Source organism: Gorilla gorilla, chromosome 10, assembly GCF_029281585.2.
Source record: "Gorilla gorilla gorilla isolate KB3781 chromosome 10, NHGRI_mGorGor1-v2.1_pri, whole genome shotgun sequence".
NCBI lineage: Eukaryota > Metazoa > Chordata > Mammalia > Primates > Hominidae > Gorilla > Gorilla gorilla.
Genome location: NC_073234.2, coordinates 151,876,667 through 151,894,480, shown reverse-complemented (window position 1 = coordinate 151,894,480; position 17,814 = coordinate 151,876,667).

The following is a 17,814-nucleotide window of genomic DNA, read 5'->3' as shown; positions in this document are numbered from 1 at the left end:
TATCTGTATGAACATGGATATATTTACACAGCCATCTGGATGAACATGGAAATATCTACACCACTATCTGTATGAACATTGAAATATCTACACCGCTATCTGTGTAAACATGCATACATCTTCACCGCTATCAGTATAAACATGGAAATAACTACACCGTTATCTGTATGAAAATGAAAATAGCTACACCGCTATCTGTATGAACATGGAAATATCTACACCACTATTTGTATGAACATGGATATATCTACACAGCCATCTGTCTGAACATGGAAATTGCTACACCGCTAACTGAAAGAACATGGATATATCTACACAGCCATCTGGATGAACATGGAAATATCTACACCGCTATGTGTGTAAACATGCATAGATCTTCACCGCTACCTGTATAAACATGGAAATATCTACACCGCTATCTGTATGAACATGGAAATATCTACACCGCTATCTGTATGAACATGGAAATATCTACACCGCTATCTGTTTGAACATGGAAATATCTACACCGCTATCTGCATGAAAATGGAAATATTTACACTGCTATCTGTATATACATTTAAATATCTACACAGCTATCTCTTTACACATGGAAATAACTAAACCGCTATCTGTATGAACATGGAAATATCTACACCGCTATCTGTATGAACATGGAAATATCTGCACCGCCATCTGTATGAACATATAAATATCTACACCGCCATCTGTATTAAGATGGAGATATCTACACTGCTATCTGTTTAAACATGGAAATATCTACACCGCTATCGGTATAAACATGGAAATATCTACACCGCTATCTGTATGAACATGGAAATATCTACACCGCTATCTGTAAGAACATGGAAATATCTACACCGCTATCTCTTTGAACATGGAAATATCTACACTGCTGTCTGCATGAAAATGGAAATATCTACACAGCTATCTGCATATACATGGAAATATCTACACAGCTATCTCTTAACACATGGAAATAACTACACTGCTATCTCTATAAAGATGGAAATATCTACACCGCCATCTGTATGAATTATGGAAATATCTGCACCGCCGTCTGTATGAACATATAAATATCTACACCGCCATCTGTATTAAGAAGGAAATATCTAAACCGCTATCTGTATGAACATTGAAATATCTACACCGCTATCTGTATGAACATGGAAATATCTACACCGCTATCTGTACGAACATGGAAATATCTAAACCGCTATCTGCATGAAAATAGAAATATCTACACAGCTATCTGCATATACATGGAAATATCTACACAGCTATCACTTTACACATGGAAATAACTACACCGCTATCTGTATGAACATGGAAATATCTGCACCGCCATCTGTATGAACACATAAATATCTACACCGCCATCTGTATAAAGGTGGAGATACCTACACCGCTATCTGTATAAACATGGAAATATCTACACCGCTATCTGTATAAACATGGAAATATCTACACCGCTATCTGTATAAACATGGAAATATCAGCACCGCTATCTGTATGAACATGGAAATATCAGCCCCTCTATCTGTATGAACATGGAAGTATCTACACTGCTATCTGTATGAACATGGAAATATCTACACCGCTATCTGTATGAACACGGAAATATCTACACCGCTATCTGTTTGAACATGGAAATATCTACACCGCTATCTGTATGAACACGGAAATATCTACACCACTATCTGTTTGAACATGGAATTATCTACACCGCTATCTGCATGAAAATGGAAATATCTACACTGCAATCTGCATATACATTTAAATATCTACACAGCTATCTCTTTACACATGGAAATAACTACACCACTATCTGTATGAACATGGAAATAACTACACCGCCACCTGTATGAACATGGAAGTATCTGCACCGCCATCTGTATGAACATATATATATCTACACCGCCATCTGTATTAAGATGGAGATATCTACACTGCTATCTGTATAAACATGGAAATATCTACACCGCCATCTGTATGAACATATAAATACACCACCATCTGTATTAAGAAGGAAATATCTAAACCGCTATCTGTATAAACATGGAAATATCTACACCGCTGCCTGTATAAACATGGAAATATCAGCTCCGCTATCTGTATGAACATGGAAATATCTACACCGCTATCTGTAGGAACATGGAAATAGCTACACCGCTGCCTGTATAAACATGGAAATATCAGCACCGCTATCTGTATGAACATGGAAATATCTAACCACTATCTGTATGAACATGGATATATTTACACAGCCATCTGAATGAACATGGAAATATCTACACCACTATCTGTATGAACATGGAAATATCTACACCGCTATCTGTGTAAACATGCATACATCTTCACCGCTATCAGTATAAACATGGAAATATCTACTCCGCTATCTGTATGAACATGGAAATAGCTACACCGCTATCTTTATGAACATGGAAATATCTACACCGCTCTCTGTATGAACATGGATATATCTACACAGCCATCTGGATGAACATGGAAATATCTACACCGCTATCTGTGTAAACATGCATACATCTTCACCGCTATCTGTATAAACATGGAAATATCTACACCGCTATCTGTATGAACATGGAAATATCTACACCGCTATCTGTATGAACATGGAAATATCTACACCGCTATCTGTATGAACATGTGAATATCTACACCGCTATCTGCATGAAAATGGAAATATCTACACTGCTATCAGCATATACATGGAAATATCTACACAGCTATCTCTTTACACATGGAAATATCTACACCGCTATCTGTATGAACATGGAAATATCTACACCGCAATCTGTCTGAACATGGAAATATATACACCGCTATCTGTTGGAAAATGGAAATATATACACCGCTATCTGCATGAAAACGGAAATATCTACACAGCTAACTGCATATACATGGAAATACCTACACAGCTATCTCTTTACACATGGAAATAACTACACCGCTATCTGTATGAACATGGAAATATCTACACCGCAATCTGTCTGAACATGGAAATATATACACCTCTATCTGTATGAACATGGAAATAGCTTCACCGTTATCTGTATGAAAATGGAAATAGCTACACCGCTATCTGTATGAACATGGAAATGTCTACACCGCTATTTGTATGAACATGGATATATCTACACAGCCATCTGTCTGAACATGGAAATAGCTACACCACTATCTGAATGAACATGGATATATCTACACAGCCATCTGGATGAACATGGAAATATCTACACCGCTATCTGCATGAAAATGGAAATATCTACACTGCAATCTGCATATACATTTAAATATCTACACAGCTATCTCTTTACACATGGAAATAATTACACCGATATCTGTATGAACATGGAAATATCTAAACCACCATCTGTATGAACATGGAAATATCTGCACCGCCATCTGTATGAACATATAAATATCTTCACCGCCATCTGTATTAAGATGGAGATATCTACACTGCTATCTGTATAAACATGGAAATATCTACACCGCCATCTGTATGAACATATAAATATCTACACCGCCATCTGTATTAAGAAGGAAATATCTAAAATGCTATCTGTATAAACATGGAAATATCTACACCGCTGCCTGTATAAACATGGAAATATCAGCACCACTATCTGTATGAACATGGAAATATCTACACCGCAATCTGTATGAACATGGATATATCTACACAGCCATCTGGATGAACATGGAAATATCTACACCGCTATCTGTATGAACATGGAAATATCTACACCGCTATCTGTGTAAACATGCATACATCTTCACCGCTATCAGTATAAACATGGAAATATCTACACCGCTATCTGTATGAACATGGAAATAGCTACACCGCTATCTGTATGAACATGGAAATATCTACACAGCTATCTGTATGAACATGGATATATCTACACAGCCATCTGGATGAACATGGAAATATCTACACCTCTATCTGTGTAAACATGCATACATCTGCACCACTATCTGTATAAACATGGAAATAACTACACCGCTGTCTGTATGAACATGGAAATATCTGCACCGCTATCTGTATGAACATGCAAATATCTACACCGCTATCTGTTTGAACATGGAAATATCTACACCGCTATCGGCATGAAAATGGAAATATCTACACCGCTATCTGCATATACATGGAAATATCTACACAGCCATCTCTTTACACATGGAAATAAATACACGGCTATCTGTATGAACATGGAAATATCTACACCGCCATCTGTATGAACATGGAAATATCTGCACCGTCATCTGTATGAACATAGAAATATCTACACCGCCATCTGTATTAAGATGGAGATATCTCCCCGCTATCTGTATAAACATGGAAATATCAACACCGCTATCTGTATAAACATGGAAATATCTACACCGATATCTGTAAAAACATGGAAATATCTACACCGCTACCTGTATAAACATGGAAATATCAGCACCGCTATCTGTATGAACATGGAAATATCTACACCGCTATCTGTATGAACATGGATATATCTACACAGCCCTCTGGATGAACATGGAAATATCCACACCGCTATCTGTGTAAACATGCATACATCTTCACCGTTATCTGTATAAACATGGAAATATCTACACCGTTATCTGTATGAACATGGAAATATCTACACCGCTATCTGTTTGAAGATGGAAATATATACACCACTATCTGCATGAAAATGGGAATATCAACACAGCTATCTGCATATAGATGGAAATATCTACACAGCTGTCTGTTTACACATGGAAATAACTACAACGCTATCTGTATGAACATGGACATATCTACACCGCCATCTGTATGAACATGGAAATATCTGCACCGCCATCTGTATGAACATATAAATATCTACACCGCCATCTGTATTAAGATGGAGATATCTACACCGCTATCTGAATAAACATGGAAATATCTACACCGCTATCTGTATAAACATGGAAATATCTACACCGCTATCTGTATAAACATGGAAATATCTACACCGCTACCTGTATAAACATGGAAATAACAGCACCGCTATCTGTATGAACCTGGAAATATCTACACCGCTATCTGTATGAACACGGAAATATCTACAACGCTATCTGTTTGAACATGGAAATATCTACACCGCTATCTGTATGAACACGGAAATATCTACACCGCTATCTGTTTGAACATGGAAATATCTACACCGCTATCTGCATGAAAATGGAAATATATACACAGCTATCTGCATATACATGGAAATATCTACACAGCTATCACTTTACACATGGAAAAAACTACACCGCTATCTGAATGAACATGGAAATATCTTCACCGCCATCTTTATGAACATGGATATATCTACACAGCCATCTGGATGAACATGGAAATATCTACACCGCTATCTGTATGAACATGGAAATATCTACACCGATATCTGTGTAAACATGAATACATCTTCACCGCTATCTGTATAAACATGGAAATATCTACACTGCTATCTGTATGAACATGGAAATATCTACACCGCTATCTGTTTGAACATGGAAATATCTACACCGCTATCTGCATGAAAATGGAAATATCTACACAGCGATCTGCATATACATGGAAATATCTACAAAGCTATCTCTTTACACATGGAAATAAGTACAGCGCTATTTCTATAAACATGGAAATAGCTACACCGCCATCTGTATGAACATGGAAATATCTACACCGCTATCTGTATGAACATGGGAATATCTACACCGCTATCTGTATGAACATGGATATATCTACACAGCCCTCTGGATGAACATGGAAATATCCACACCGCTATCTGTGTAAACATGCATACATCTTCACCGCTATCTGTATAAATATGGAAATATCTACACCGCTATCTGTATGAACATGGAAATATCTACACCGCTATCTGTTTCAAGATGGAAATATATACACCGCTATCTGCATGAAAATGGAAGTATCTACACAGCTATCTGCATATAGATGGAAATATCTACACAGCTATCTCTTTACACATGTAAATAACTACACCACTATCTGTATGAACATGGAAATATCTACACCGCCATCTGTATGAACATGGAAATATCTGCACCGCCATCTGTATGAACATATAAATATCTACACCGCCATCTGTATTAAGATGGAGATATCTACACCGCTATCTGAATAAACATGGAAATATCTACACCGCTATCTGTATAAACATGGAAATATCTACACCACTATCTGTATGAACATGGAAATATCTACACCGCTATCTGTATGAACATGGAAATATCTACAAAGCTATCTGAATGAACATGGAAAAATCTACACCGCTATCTGTTTGAACATGGAAATATCTACACCGCTATCTGCATGAAAATGGAAATATCTACACTGCTATCTGCATATACATGGAAATATCTACACAGCTATCTCTTTACACATGGAAATAACTACACCGCTATATCTATAAACATGGAAATATCTTCACCGCCATCTGTATGAACATGGAAATATCTGCACCGCCATCTGTATGAACATATAAATATCTACACCGCCATCTGTATTAAGAAGGAAATATCTAAACCGCTATCTGTATAAACCTTTAAATATCTACACCGCTGCCTGTATAAACATGGAAATATCAGCACCGCTATCTGTATGAACATGGAAATATCTACACTGCTATCTGTATGAACATGGAAATAACTACACCGTTATCTGTATGAACATGCAAATAGCTACACCACTATCTGTATGAACATGGAAATATCTACACCGCTATCTGTATGAACATGGATATATCTACACAGCCATCTGGATGAACATGGAAATATCTACACCGCTATCTGTATGAACATGGAAATATGTACACCGCTATCTGTATGAACCTGGATATATCTACACAGTCATCTGGATGAACATGGAAATATCTACACTGCTCTCTGTGTAAACATGCATAGAACTTCACCGCTCTCTCTATAAACATGGAAATATCTACACCGCTATCTGTATTAACATGGAAATATCCACACCGCTATCTGTATGAACATGGAAATATCTACACCGCTATCTGTTTGAACATGGAAATATCTACACCGCTATCTGTATGAAAATGGAAATATCTACACTGCTATCTGCATATACATTTAAATATCTACACAGCTATCTCTTTACACATGGAAATAACTACACCGCTATCTGTATGAACATGGAAATATCTACACCACCATCTGTATGAACACGGAAATATCTGCACCTCCATCTGTAAGAACATATAAATATCTACACCACCATCTGTATTAAAATGGAGATATCTACACTGCTATCTGTATAAACATGGAAATATCTAAACCGCCATCTGTATGAACATATAAATATGTTCAACGCCATCTGTATTAAGAAGGAAATATCTAAACCGCTATCTGTATAAACATGGAAATATCTACACCGCTGCCTGTATAAACAAGGAAATATCAGCACCGCTATCTGTTTGAACATGGAAATATCTACACAGCTTTCTGTATGAACATGGAAATAGCTACACCGCTATCTGAATGAACATGGATATATCTACACAGCCATCTGGATGAACATGGAAATATATACACCGCTATCTGTGTAAACATGCATACATCTTCACCACTATCTTTATAAACATGGAAATATCTGCACCGCTATCGGTATGAACATGGAAATATCTACACCGCTATCTGTATGAACATGGAAATACCTACACCGCTATCTGTTTGGACATGGAAATATCTACACCGCTATCTGCATGAAATTGGAAATATCTACACTGCTATCTGCATATACATTTAAATATCTACACAGCTATCTCTTTACACATGGAAATAACTACACCACTATCTGTATGAACATGGAAATAACTACACTGCCATCTGTATGAACATGGAAATATCTGCACCGCCATCTGTATGAACATATAAATATCTACACCGCCATCTGTATTAAGATGGAGATATCTACACTGCTATCTGTATAAACATGGAAATATCTACACCGCCATCTGTATGAACATATAAATACGCCGCCATCTGTATTAAGAAGGAAATATCTAAACCGCTATCTGTATAAACATGGAAATATCTACACCGCTTCCTGTATAAACATGGAAATATCAGCACCGCTATCTGTATGAACATGGAAGTATCTACACCACTATCTGTATGAACATGGATATATCTACACAGCCATCTGGATGAACATGGAAATATCTACACCACTATCTGTATGAACATGGAAATATCTACACCGCTATCTGTGTAAACATGCATACATCTTCACCGCTATCAGTATAAACATGGAAATATCTACACCGCTATCTGTATGAACATGGAAATAGCTACACCGCTATCTGTATGAACATGGAAATATCTACACCGCCATCTGTATGAACATGGAAATATCTACACCGCTATCAGTATGAACAAGGAAATATCTACACCGCTATCTGTATGAACATGGATATATCTACACAGCCCTCTGGATGAACATGGAAATATCCACACGGCTATCTGTGTAAACATGCATACATCTTCACCGCTATCTGTATAAACATGGAAATATCTACACCGCTATATGTATGAACATGGAAATACCTACACCTCTATCTGTTTGAAGATGGAAATATATACACCGCTATCTGCATGAAAACGGAAATATCAACACAGCTATCTGCATATACATGGAAATACTACACAGCTATCTCTTTACACATGGAAATAACTACACCGCTATCTGTATGATCATGGAAATATCTACACCGCCATCTGAATGAACATATAAATATCTACACCGCCATCTGTATTAAGATGGAGATATCTACACTGCTATCTGAATAAACATGGAAATATCTACACCGCTATTAGTATAAACATGGAAATATCTACACCGCTATCTGTATAACCATGGAAATATCTACACAGCTACCTGTATAAACATCAAATATCAGCACCGCTATCTGTATGAACATGGAAATATCTACACCGCTGCATGTATAAACATGGAAATATCAGCACGGCTATCTGTATGAACATGGAAATAACTACACTGCTATCTGTATGAACATGGAAATAGCTACACCGTTATCTGTATGAACATGGAAATAGCTACACCGCTATCTGTATGAACATGGAAATATCTACACTTCTATCTGTATGAACATGGATATATCTACACAGCCATCTGGATGAACATGGAAATATCTACACCGCTATCTGTATGAACATGGAAATATCTACACCACTATCTGTATGAACATGGATATATCTACACAGCCATCTGGATGAACATGGAAATATCTACACCGCTATCTGTATGAACACGGAAATATCTATACCGCTATCTGTTTGAACATGGAAATATCTACACCGCTATCTGTATGAACACGGAAATATCTACACCGCTATCTGTTTGAACATGGAAATATCTACACCGCTATCTGTATGAACATGGATATATCTACAGAGCCATCTGGATGAACATGGAAATATCTACACCGCTATCTGTATGAACATGGAAATATCTACACCGATATCTGTGTAAACATGAATACATCTTCACCGCTATCTGTATAAACATAGAAATATCTACACTGCTATCTGTATGAACATGGAAATATCTACACCGCTATCTGTTTGAACATGGAAATATCTACACCGCTATCTGCATGAAAATGGAAATATCTACACAGCGATCTGCATATACATGGAAATATCTACAAAGCTATCTCTTTACACATGGAAATAAGTACAGCGCTATTTCTATAAACATGGAAATAGCTACACCGCCATCAGTATGAACATGGAAATATCTACACCGCTATCTGTATGAACATGGGAATATCTACACCGCTATCTGTATGAACATGGATATATCTACACAGCCCTCTGGATGAACATGGAAATATCCACACCGCTATCTGTGTAAACATGCATACATCTTCACCGCTATCTGTAGAAACATGGAAATATCTACACCGCTATCTGTATGAACATGGAAATATCTACACCGCTATCTGTTTGAAGATGGAAATATATACACCGCTATCTGCATGAAAATGGAAATATCTACACAGCTATCTGCATATAGATGGAAATATCTACACAGCTATATCTTTACACATGGAAATAACTACACCACTATCTGTATGAACATGGAAAAATCTACACCGCCATCTGTATGAACATGGAAATATCTGCACCGCCATCTGTATGAACATATAAATATCTACACCGCCATCTGTATTAAGATGGAGATATCTACACCGCTATCTGAATAAACATGGAAATATCTACACCGCTGTCTGTATAAACATGGAAATATCTACACTGCTATGTGTATAACCATGGAAATATCTACACCGCTACCTGTATAAACATGGAAATATCAGCACTGCTATCTGTATGAACATGGAAATATCTACACCGCTATCTGTATGAACATGGAAATATCTACACCGCTATCTGTATGAACATGGAAATATCTACAAAGCTTACTGAATGAACATGGAAAAATCTACACCGCTATCTGTTTGAACATGGAAATATCTACACCGCTATCTGCATGAAAATGGAAATATCTACACTGCTATCTGCATATACATGGAAATATCTACACAGCTATCTCTTTACACATGGAAATAACTACACCGCTATATCCATAAACATGGAAATATCTACACCGCCATCTGTATGAACATGGAAATATCTGCACCGCCATCTGTATGAACATATAAATATCTACACCGCCATCTGTATTAAGAAGGAAATATCTAAACCGCTATCTGTATAAACCTGGAAATATCTACACTGCTGCCTGTATAAACATGGAAATATCAGCACCGCTATCTGTATGAACATGGAAATATCTACACCGCTATCTGTATGAACATGGAAATATCTACACTGCTATCTGTATGAACATGGAAATAGCTACACCGTTATCTGTATGAACATGGAAATAGCTACACCACTATCTGTATGAAAATGGAAATATCTACACCGCTATCTGTATGAACATGGATATATCTACACAGCCATCTGGATGAACATGGAAATATCTACACCGCTATCTGTATGAACATGGAAATATGTACACCGCTATCTGTATGAACATGGATATATCTACACAGCTATCTGTATGAACATGGATATATCTACACAGCCATCTGGATGAACATGGAAATATCTACACCGCTATCTGTGTAAACATGCATACATCTTCACCACTATCTGTATAAACATGGAAATAACTACACCGCTATCTGTATGAACATGGAAATATCTGCACCGCTATCTGTATGAACATGGAAATATCCACACCGCTATCTGTATGAACATGGAAATATCTACACCGCTATCTGCATGAAAATGGAAATATCTACACTGCTATCTGCATACACATGGAAATATCTACACAGCCATCTCTTTACACATGGAAATAACTACACCGCTATCTGTATGAACATGGAAATATCTACACCGCCTTCTGTATGAACATGGAAATATCTGCACCGTCATCTGTATGAACATATAAATATCTACACCGCCATCTGTATTAAGATGGACATATCTACACCGCTATCTGTATAAACATGGAAATATCAACACCGCTATCTGTATAAACATGGAAATATCTACACCGATATCTGTATAAACATGGAAATATCTACACCGCTACCTGTATGAACATGGATATATCTACACAGCCCTCTGGATGAACATGGAAATATCCACACCGCTATTTGTGTAAACATGCATACATCTTCACCGTTATCTGTATAAACATGGAAATATCTACACCGTTATCTGTATGAACATGGAAATATCTACACCGCTATCTGTTTGAAGATGGAAATATATACACCGCTATCTGCATGAAAATGGAAATATCTACACAGCTATCTGCATATAGATGGAAATATCTACACAGCTGTCTGTTTACACATGGAAATAACTACAACGCTATCTGTATGAACATGGACAAATCTACACCGCCATCTGTATGAACATGGAAATATCTGCACCGCCATCTGTATGAACATATAAATATCTACACCGCCATCTGTATTAAGATGGAGATATCTACACCGCTATCTGAATAAACATGGAAATATCTACACCGCTATCTGTATAAACATGGAAATATCTACACCACTATCTGTATAAACATGGAAATATCTACACCGCTACCTGTATAAACATAGAAATATAACCAGCGCTATCTGTATGAACCTGGAAATATCTACACCGCTATCTGTATGAACATGGAAATATCTACAAAGCTATCTGTATGAAAATGGAGATATCTACACCGCTATCTGTATGAACATGGAAATATCTACACTGCTATCTGTATGAACATGGAAATAGCTACACCGTTATCTGTATGAACATGGAAATAGCTACACCACTATCTGTATAAACATGGAAATATCTACACCGCTATCTGTATGAACATGGATATATCTACACAGCCATCTGGATGAACATGGAAATATCTACACCGCTATCTGTATGAACATAGAAATATCTACACCGCTATCTGTATGAACATGGAAATATCTACACCGCTATCTGTTTGAAGATGGAAATATATACACCGCTATCTGCATGAAAATGGAAATATCTACACAGCTATCTGCATATAGATGGAAATATCTACACAGCTATCTGTTTACACATGGAAATAACTACACCACTATCTGTATGAACATGGAAAAATCTACACCGCCATCTGTATGAACATGGAAATATCTGCACCGCCATCTGTATGAACATATAAATATCTACACCGCCATCTGTATTAAGATGGAGATATCTACACCGCTATCTGAATAAACATGGAAATATCTACACCGCTATCTGTATAAACATGGAAATATCTACACCGCTATGTGTATAACCATGGAAATATCTACACCGCTACCTGTATAAACATGGAAATATCAGCACCGCTATCTGTATGAACATGGAAATATCTACACCGCTATCTGTATGAACATGGAAATATCTACACCGCTATCTGTATGAACATGGAAATATCTACAAAGCTAACTGAATGAACATGGAAAAATCTACACCGCTATCTGTTTGAACATGGAAATATCTACACCGCTATCTGCATGAAAATGGAAATATCTACACTGCTATCTGCATATACATGGAAATATCTACACAGCTATCTCTTTACACATGGAAATAACTACACCGCTATATCTATAAACATGGAAATATCTACACCGCCATCTGTATGAACATGGAAATATCTGCACCGCCATCTGTATGAACATATAAATATCTACACCGCCATCTGTATTAAGAAGGAAATATCTTAACCGCTATCTGTATAAACCTGGAAATATCTACACTGCTGCCTGTATAAACATGGAAATATCAGCACCGCTATCTGTATGAACATGGAAATATCTACACCGCTATCTGTATGAACATGGAAATATCTACACTGCTATCTGTATGAACATGGAAATAGCTACACCGTTATCTGTATGAACATGGAAATAGCTACACCACTATCTGTATGAAAATGGAAATATCTACACCGCTATCTGTATGAACATGGATATATCTACACAGCCATCTGGATGAACATGGAAATATCTACACCGCTATCTGTATGAACATGGAAATATGTACACCGCTATCTGTATGAACATGGATATATCTACACAGCTATCTGTATGAACATGGATATATCTACACAGCCATCTGGATGAACATGGAAATATCTACACCGCTATCTGTGTAAACATGCATACATCTTCACCACTATCTGTATAAACATGGAAATAACTACACCGCTATCTGTATGAACATGGAAATATCTGCACCGCTATCTGTATGAACATGGAAATATCTACACCGCTATCTGTTTGAACATGGAAATATCTACACCGCTATCTGCATGAAAATGGAAATATCTACACTGCTATCTGCATATACATGGAAATATCTACACAGCCATCTCTTTACACATGGAAATAACTACACCGCTATCTGTATGAACATGGAAATATCTACACCGCCATCTGTATGAACATGGAAATATCTGCACCGTCATCTGTATGAACATATAAATATCTACACCGCCATCTGTACTAAGATGGACATATCTACACCGCTATCTGTATAAACATGGAAATATCAACACCGCTATCTGTATAAACATGGAAATATCTACACCGGTATCTGTATGAACATGGAAATATCTACACCGCTATCTGTATGAACATGGATATATCTACACAGCCATCTGGATGAACATGGAAATATATACACCGCTATCTGTATGAACATAGAAATATCTACACCGCTATCTGTATGAACATGGATATATCTACACAGCCATCTGGATGAACATGGAAATATCTACACCGCTATCTGCATGAAAATGGAAATATCTACACTGCTATCTGCATATACATGGAAATATCTACACAGCTATCTCTTTACACATGGAAATAACTACACCGCTATCTGTATGAACATGGAAATATCTGCACTGCCATCTCTATGAACATATAAATATCTACACCGCCATCTGTATTAAGATGGAGATATCTACACCGCTATCTGTATAAACATGGAAATATCTACACCGCTATCTGTATAAACATGGAAATATCTACACCGCTATCTGTATAAACATGGAAATATCTACACCGCTACCTGTATAAACATGGAAATATCTGCACCGCTATCTGTATGAACATGGAAATATCTACACCGCTATCTGTATGAACATGGAAATATCTACAGCGCTATCTGTATGAACATGGATATATCTACACAGCCCTCTGGATGAACAAGGAAATATCCACACCGCTATCTGTGTAAACATGCATACATCTTCACCGCTATCTGTATAAACATGGAAATATCTACCCCGCTATCTCTATGAACATGGAAATATCTACACCGCTATCTGTTTGAAGATGGAAATATATACACCGCTATCTGCATGAAAATGGAAATATCTACACAGCTATCTGCATATAGATGGAAATATCTACACAGCTATCTCTTTACACATGGAAATATCTACTCCGCTATCTGTATGAACATGGAAATATCTGCACCGCTATCTATATGAACATGGAAATATCTACACAGCTATCTGTTTGAACATGGAAATATCTACACCGCTATCTGCATGAAAATGGAAATATCTACACTGCTATCTGCATATACATGGAAATATCTACACAGCTATCTCTTTACACATGGAAATAACTACACCGCTATCTGTATGAACATGGAAATATCTACAACGCCATCTGTATGAACATGGAAATATCTGCACAGCCATCTGTATGAACATATAAATATCTACACCGCCATCTGTATTAAGATGGAGTTATCTACACCGCTATCTGTATAAACATGGAAATATCTACAACGCTATCTGTATAAACATGGAAATATCTACACCGCTATCTGTATAAACATGGAAATATCTACACAGCTATCTGTATGAACATGGAAATATCTACACCGCTATCTGTATGAACATGGATATATCTACACCGCCATCTGGATGATCATGGAAATATCTACACCGCTATCTGTATGAACATGGAAATATCTACACCGCTATCTGTATGAACATGGATATGTCTACACAGCCCTCTGGATGAACATGGAAATATCCATACCGCTATCTGTGTAAACATGCATACATCTTCACCGCTATCTGTATAAACATGGAAATATCTACACCGCTATCTCTATGAACATGGAAATATCTACACCGCTATCTGTTTGAAGATGGAAATATATACACCGCTATCTGCATGAAAATGGAAATATCTACACAGCTATCTGCATATAGATGGAAATATCTACACAGCTATCTCTTTACACATGGAAATAACTACACCGCTATCTGTATGAACATGGAAATATCTACACCGCCATCTATAGGAACATGGAAATATCTGCACCGCCATCTGTGTGAACATATAAATATCTACACCGCCATCTGTATTAAGATGGAGATATCTACACTGCTATCTGAATAAACATGGAAATATCTACACCGCTATCTGTATAAACATGGAAACATCTACACCGCTATCTGTATAAACATGGAAATATCTACACCGCAACCTGTATAAACATGGAAATATCAGCACCGCTATCTGTATGAACCTGGAAATATCTACACCGCTATCTGTATGAACATGGAAATATCTACACCGCTATCTGTATGAACATGGAAATATCTACAAAGCTATCAGTATGAAAATGGAGATATCTACACCGCTATCTGTATGAACATGGAAATATCTACACTGCTATCTGTATGAACATGGAAATAGCTACACCGTTATCTGTATGAACATGGAAATAGCTACACCGCTATCTGTATGAACATGGAAATATCTACACCGCTATATCTATAAACATGGAAATATCTACACCACCATCTGTATGAACATGGAAATATCTGCACCGCCATCTGTATGAACATATAAATATCTACACCGCCATCTTTATTAAGAAGGAAATATCTAAACCGCTATCTGTATAAACATGGAAATATCTACACCGCTGACTGTATAAACATGGAAATATCAGCACCGCTCTCTGTATGAAAATGGAAATATCTACACCGCTATCTGTATGGACATGGAAATATCTACACTGCTATCTGTATGAACATGGAAATAGCTACACCGTTATCTGTATGAAAATGGAAATAGCTACACCGCTATCTGTATGAACATGGAAATAGCTACACCGCTATCTGTATGAACATGGATATATCTTCACAGCCATCTGTCTGAAAATGGAAATATCTACACCGCTATCTGTATGAACATGGAAATATCTACACCGCTATCTGTATGAACATGGATATATCTACACAGCCATCTGGATGAACATGGAAATATCTACACCACTATCTGTATGAACATGGAAATAACTACACCGCCATCACTATGAACATATAAATATCTACACCGCCATCTGTATTAAGATGGAGATATCTACACTGCTATCTGTATAAACATGGAAATACCTACACCGCCATCTGTATGAACATATAAATACACCGCCATCTGTATTTAGAAGGAAATATCTAAACCGCTTTCTGTATAATCATGGAAATATCTACACCGCTGCCTGTATAAACATGGAAATATCAGCACCGCTATCTGTATGAACATGGTAATATCTACACCGCTATCTGTAGGAACATGGAAATAGCTACACCGCTGCCTGTAGAAACATGGAAATATCAGCACCGCTATCTGTATGAACATGGAAATATCTACACCACTATCTGTATGAACATGGATATATCTACACAGCCATCTGGATGAACATGGAAATATCTACACCACTATCTGTATGAACATGGAAATATCTACACCGCTATCTGTGTAAACATGCATACATCTTCACCGCTATCAGTATAAACATGGAAATATCTACACCGCTATCTGTATGAACATGGAAATAGCTACACTGCTATCTGTATGAACATGGAAATATCTACACCGCTATCTGTATGAACATGGATATATCTACACAGCCATCTGGATGAACATGGAAATATCTACACCGCTATCTGTGTAAACATGCATACATCTTCACCGCTATCTGTATAAACATGGAAATATTTACCACGCTATCTGTATGAACATGGAAATATCTACACCGCTATCTGTATGAACATGGAAATATCTGCACCGCTATCTGTTTGAACATGGAAATATCTACACCGCTATCTGCATGAAAATGGAAATATTTACACTGCTATCT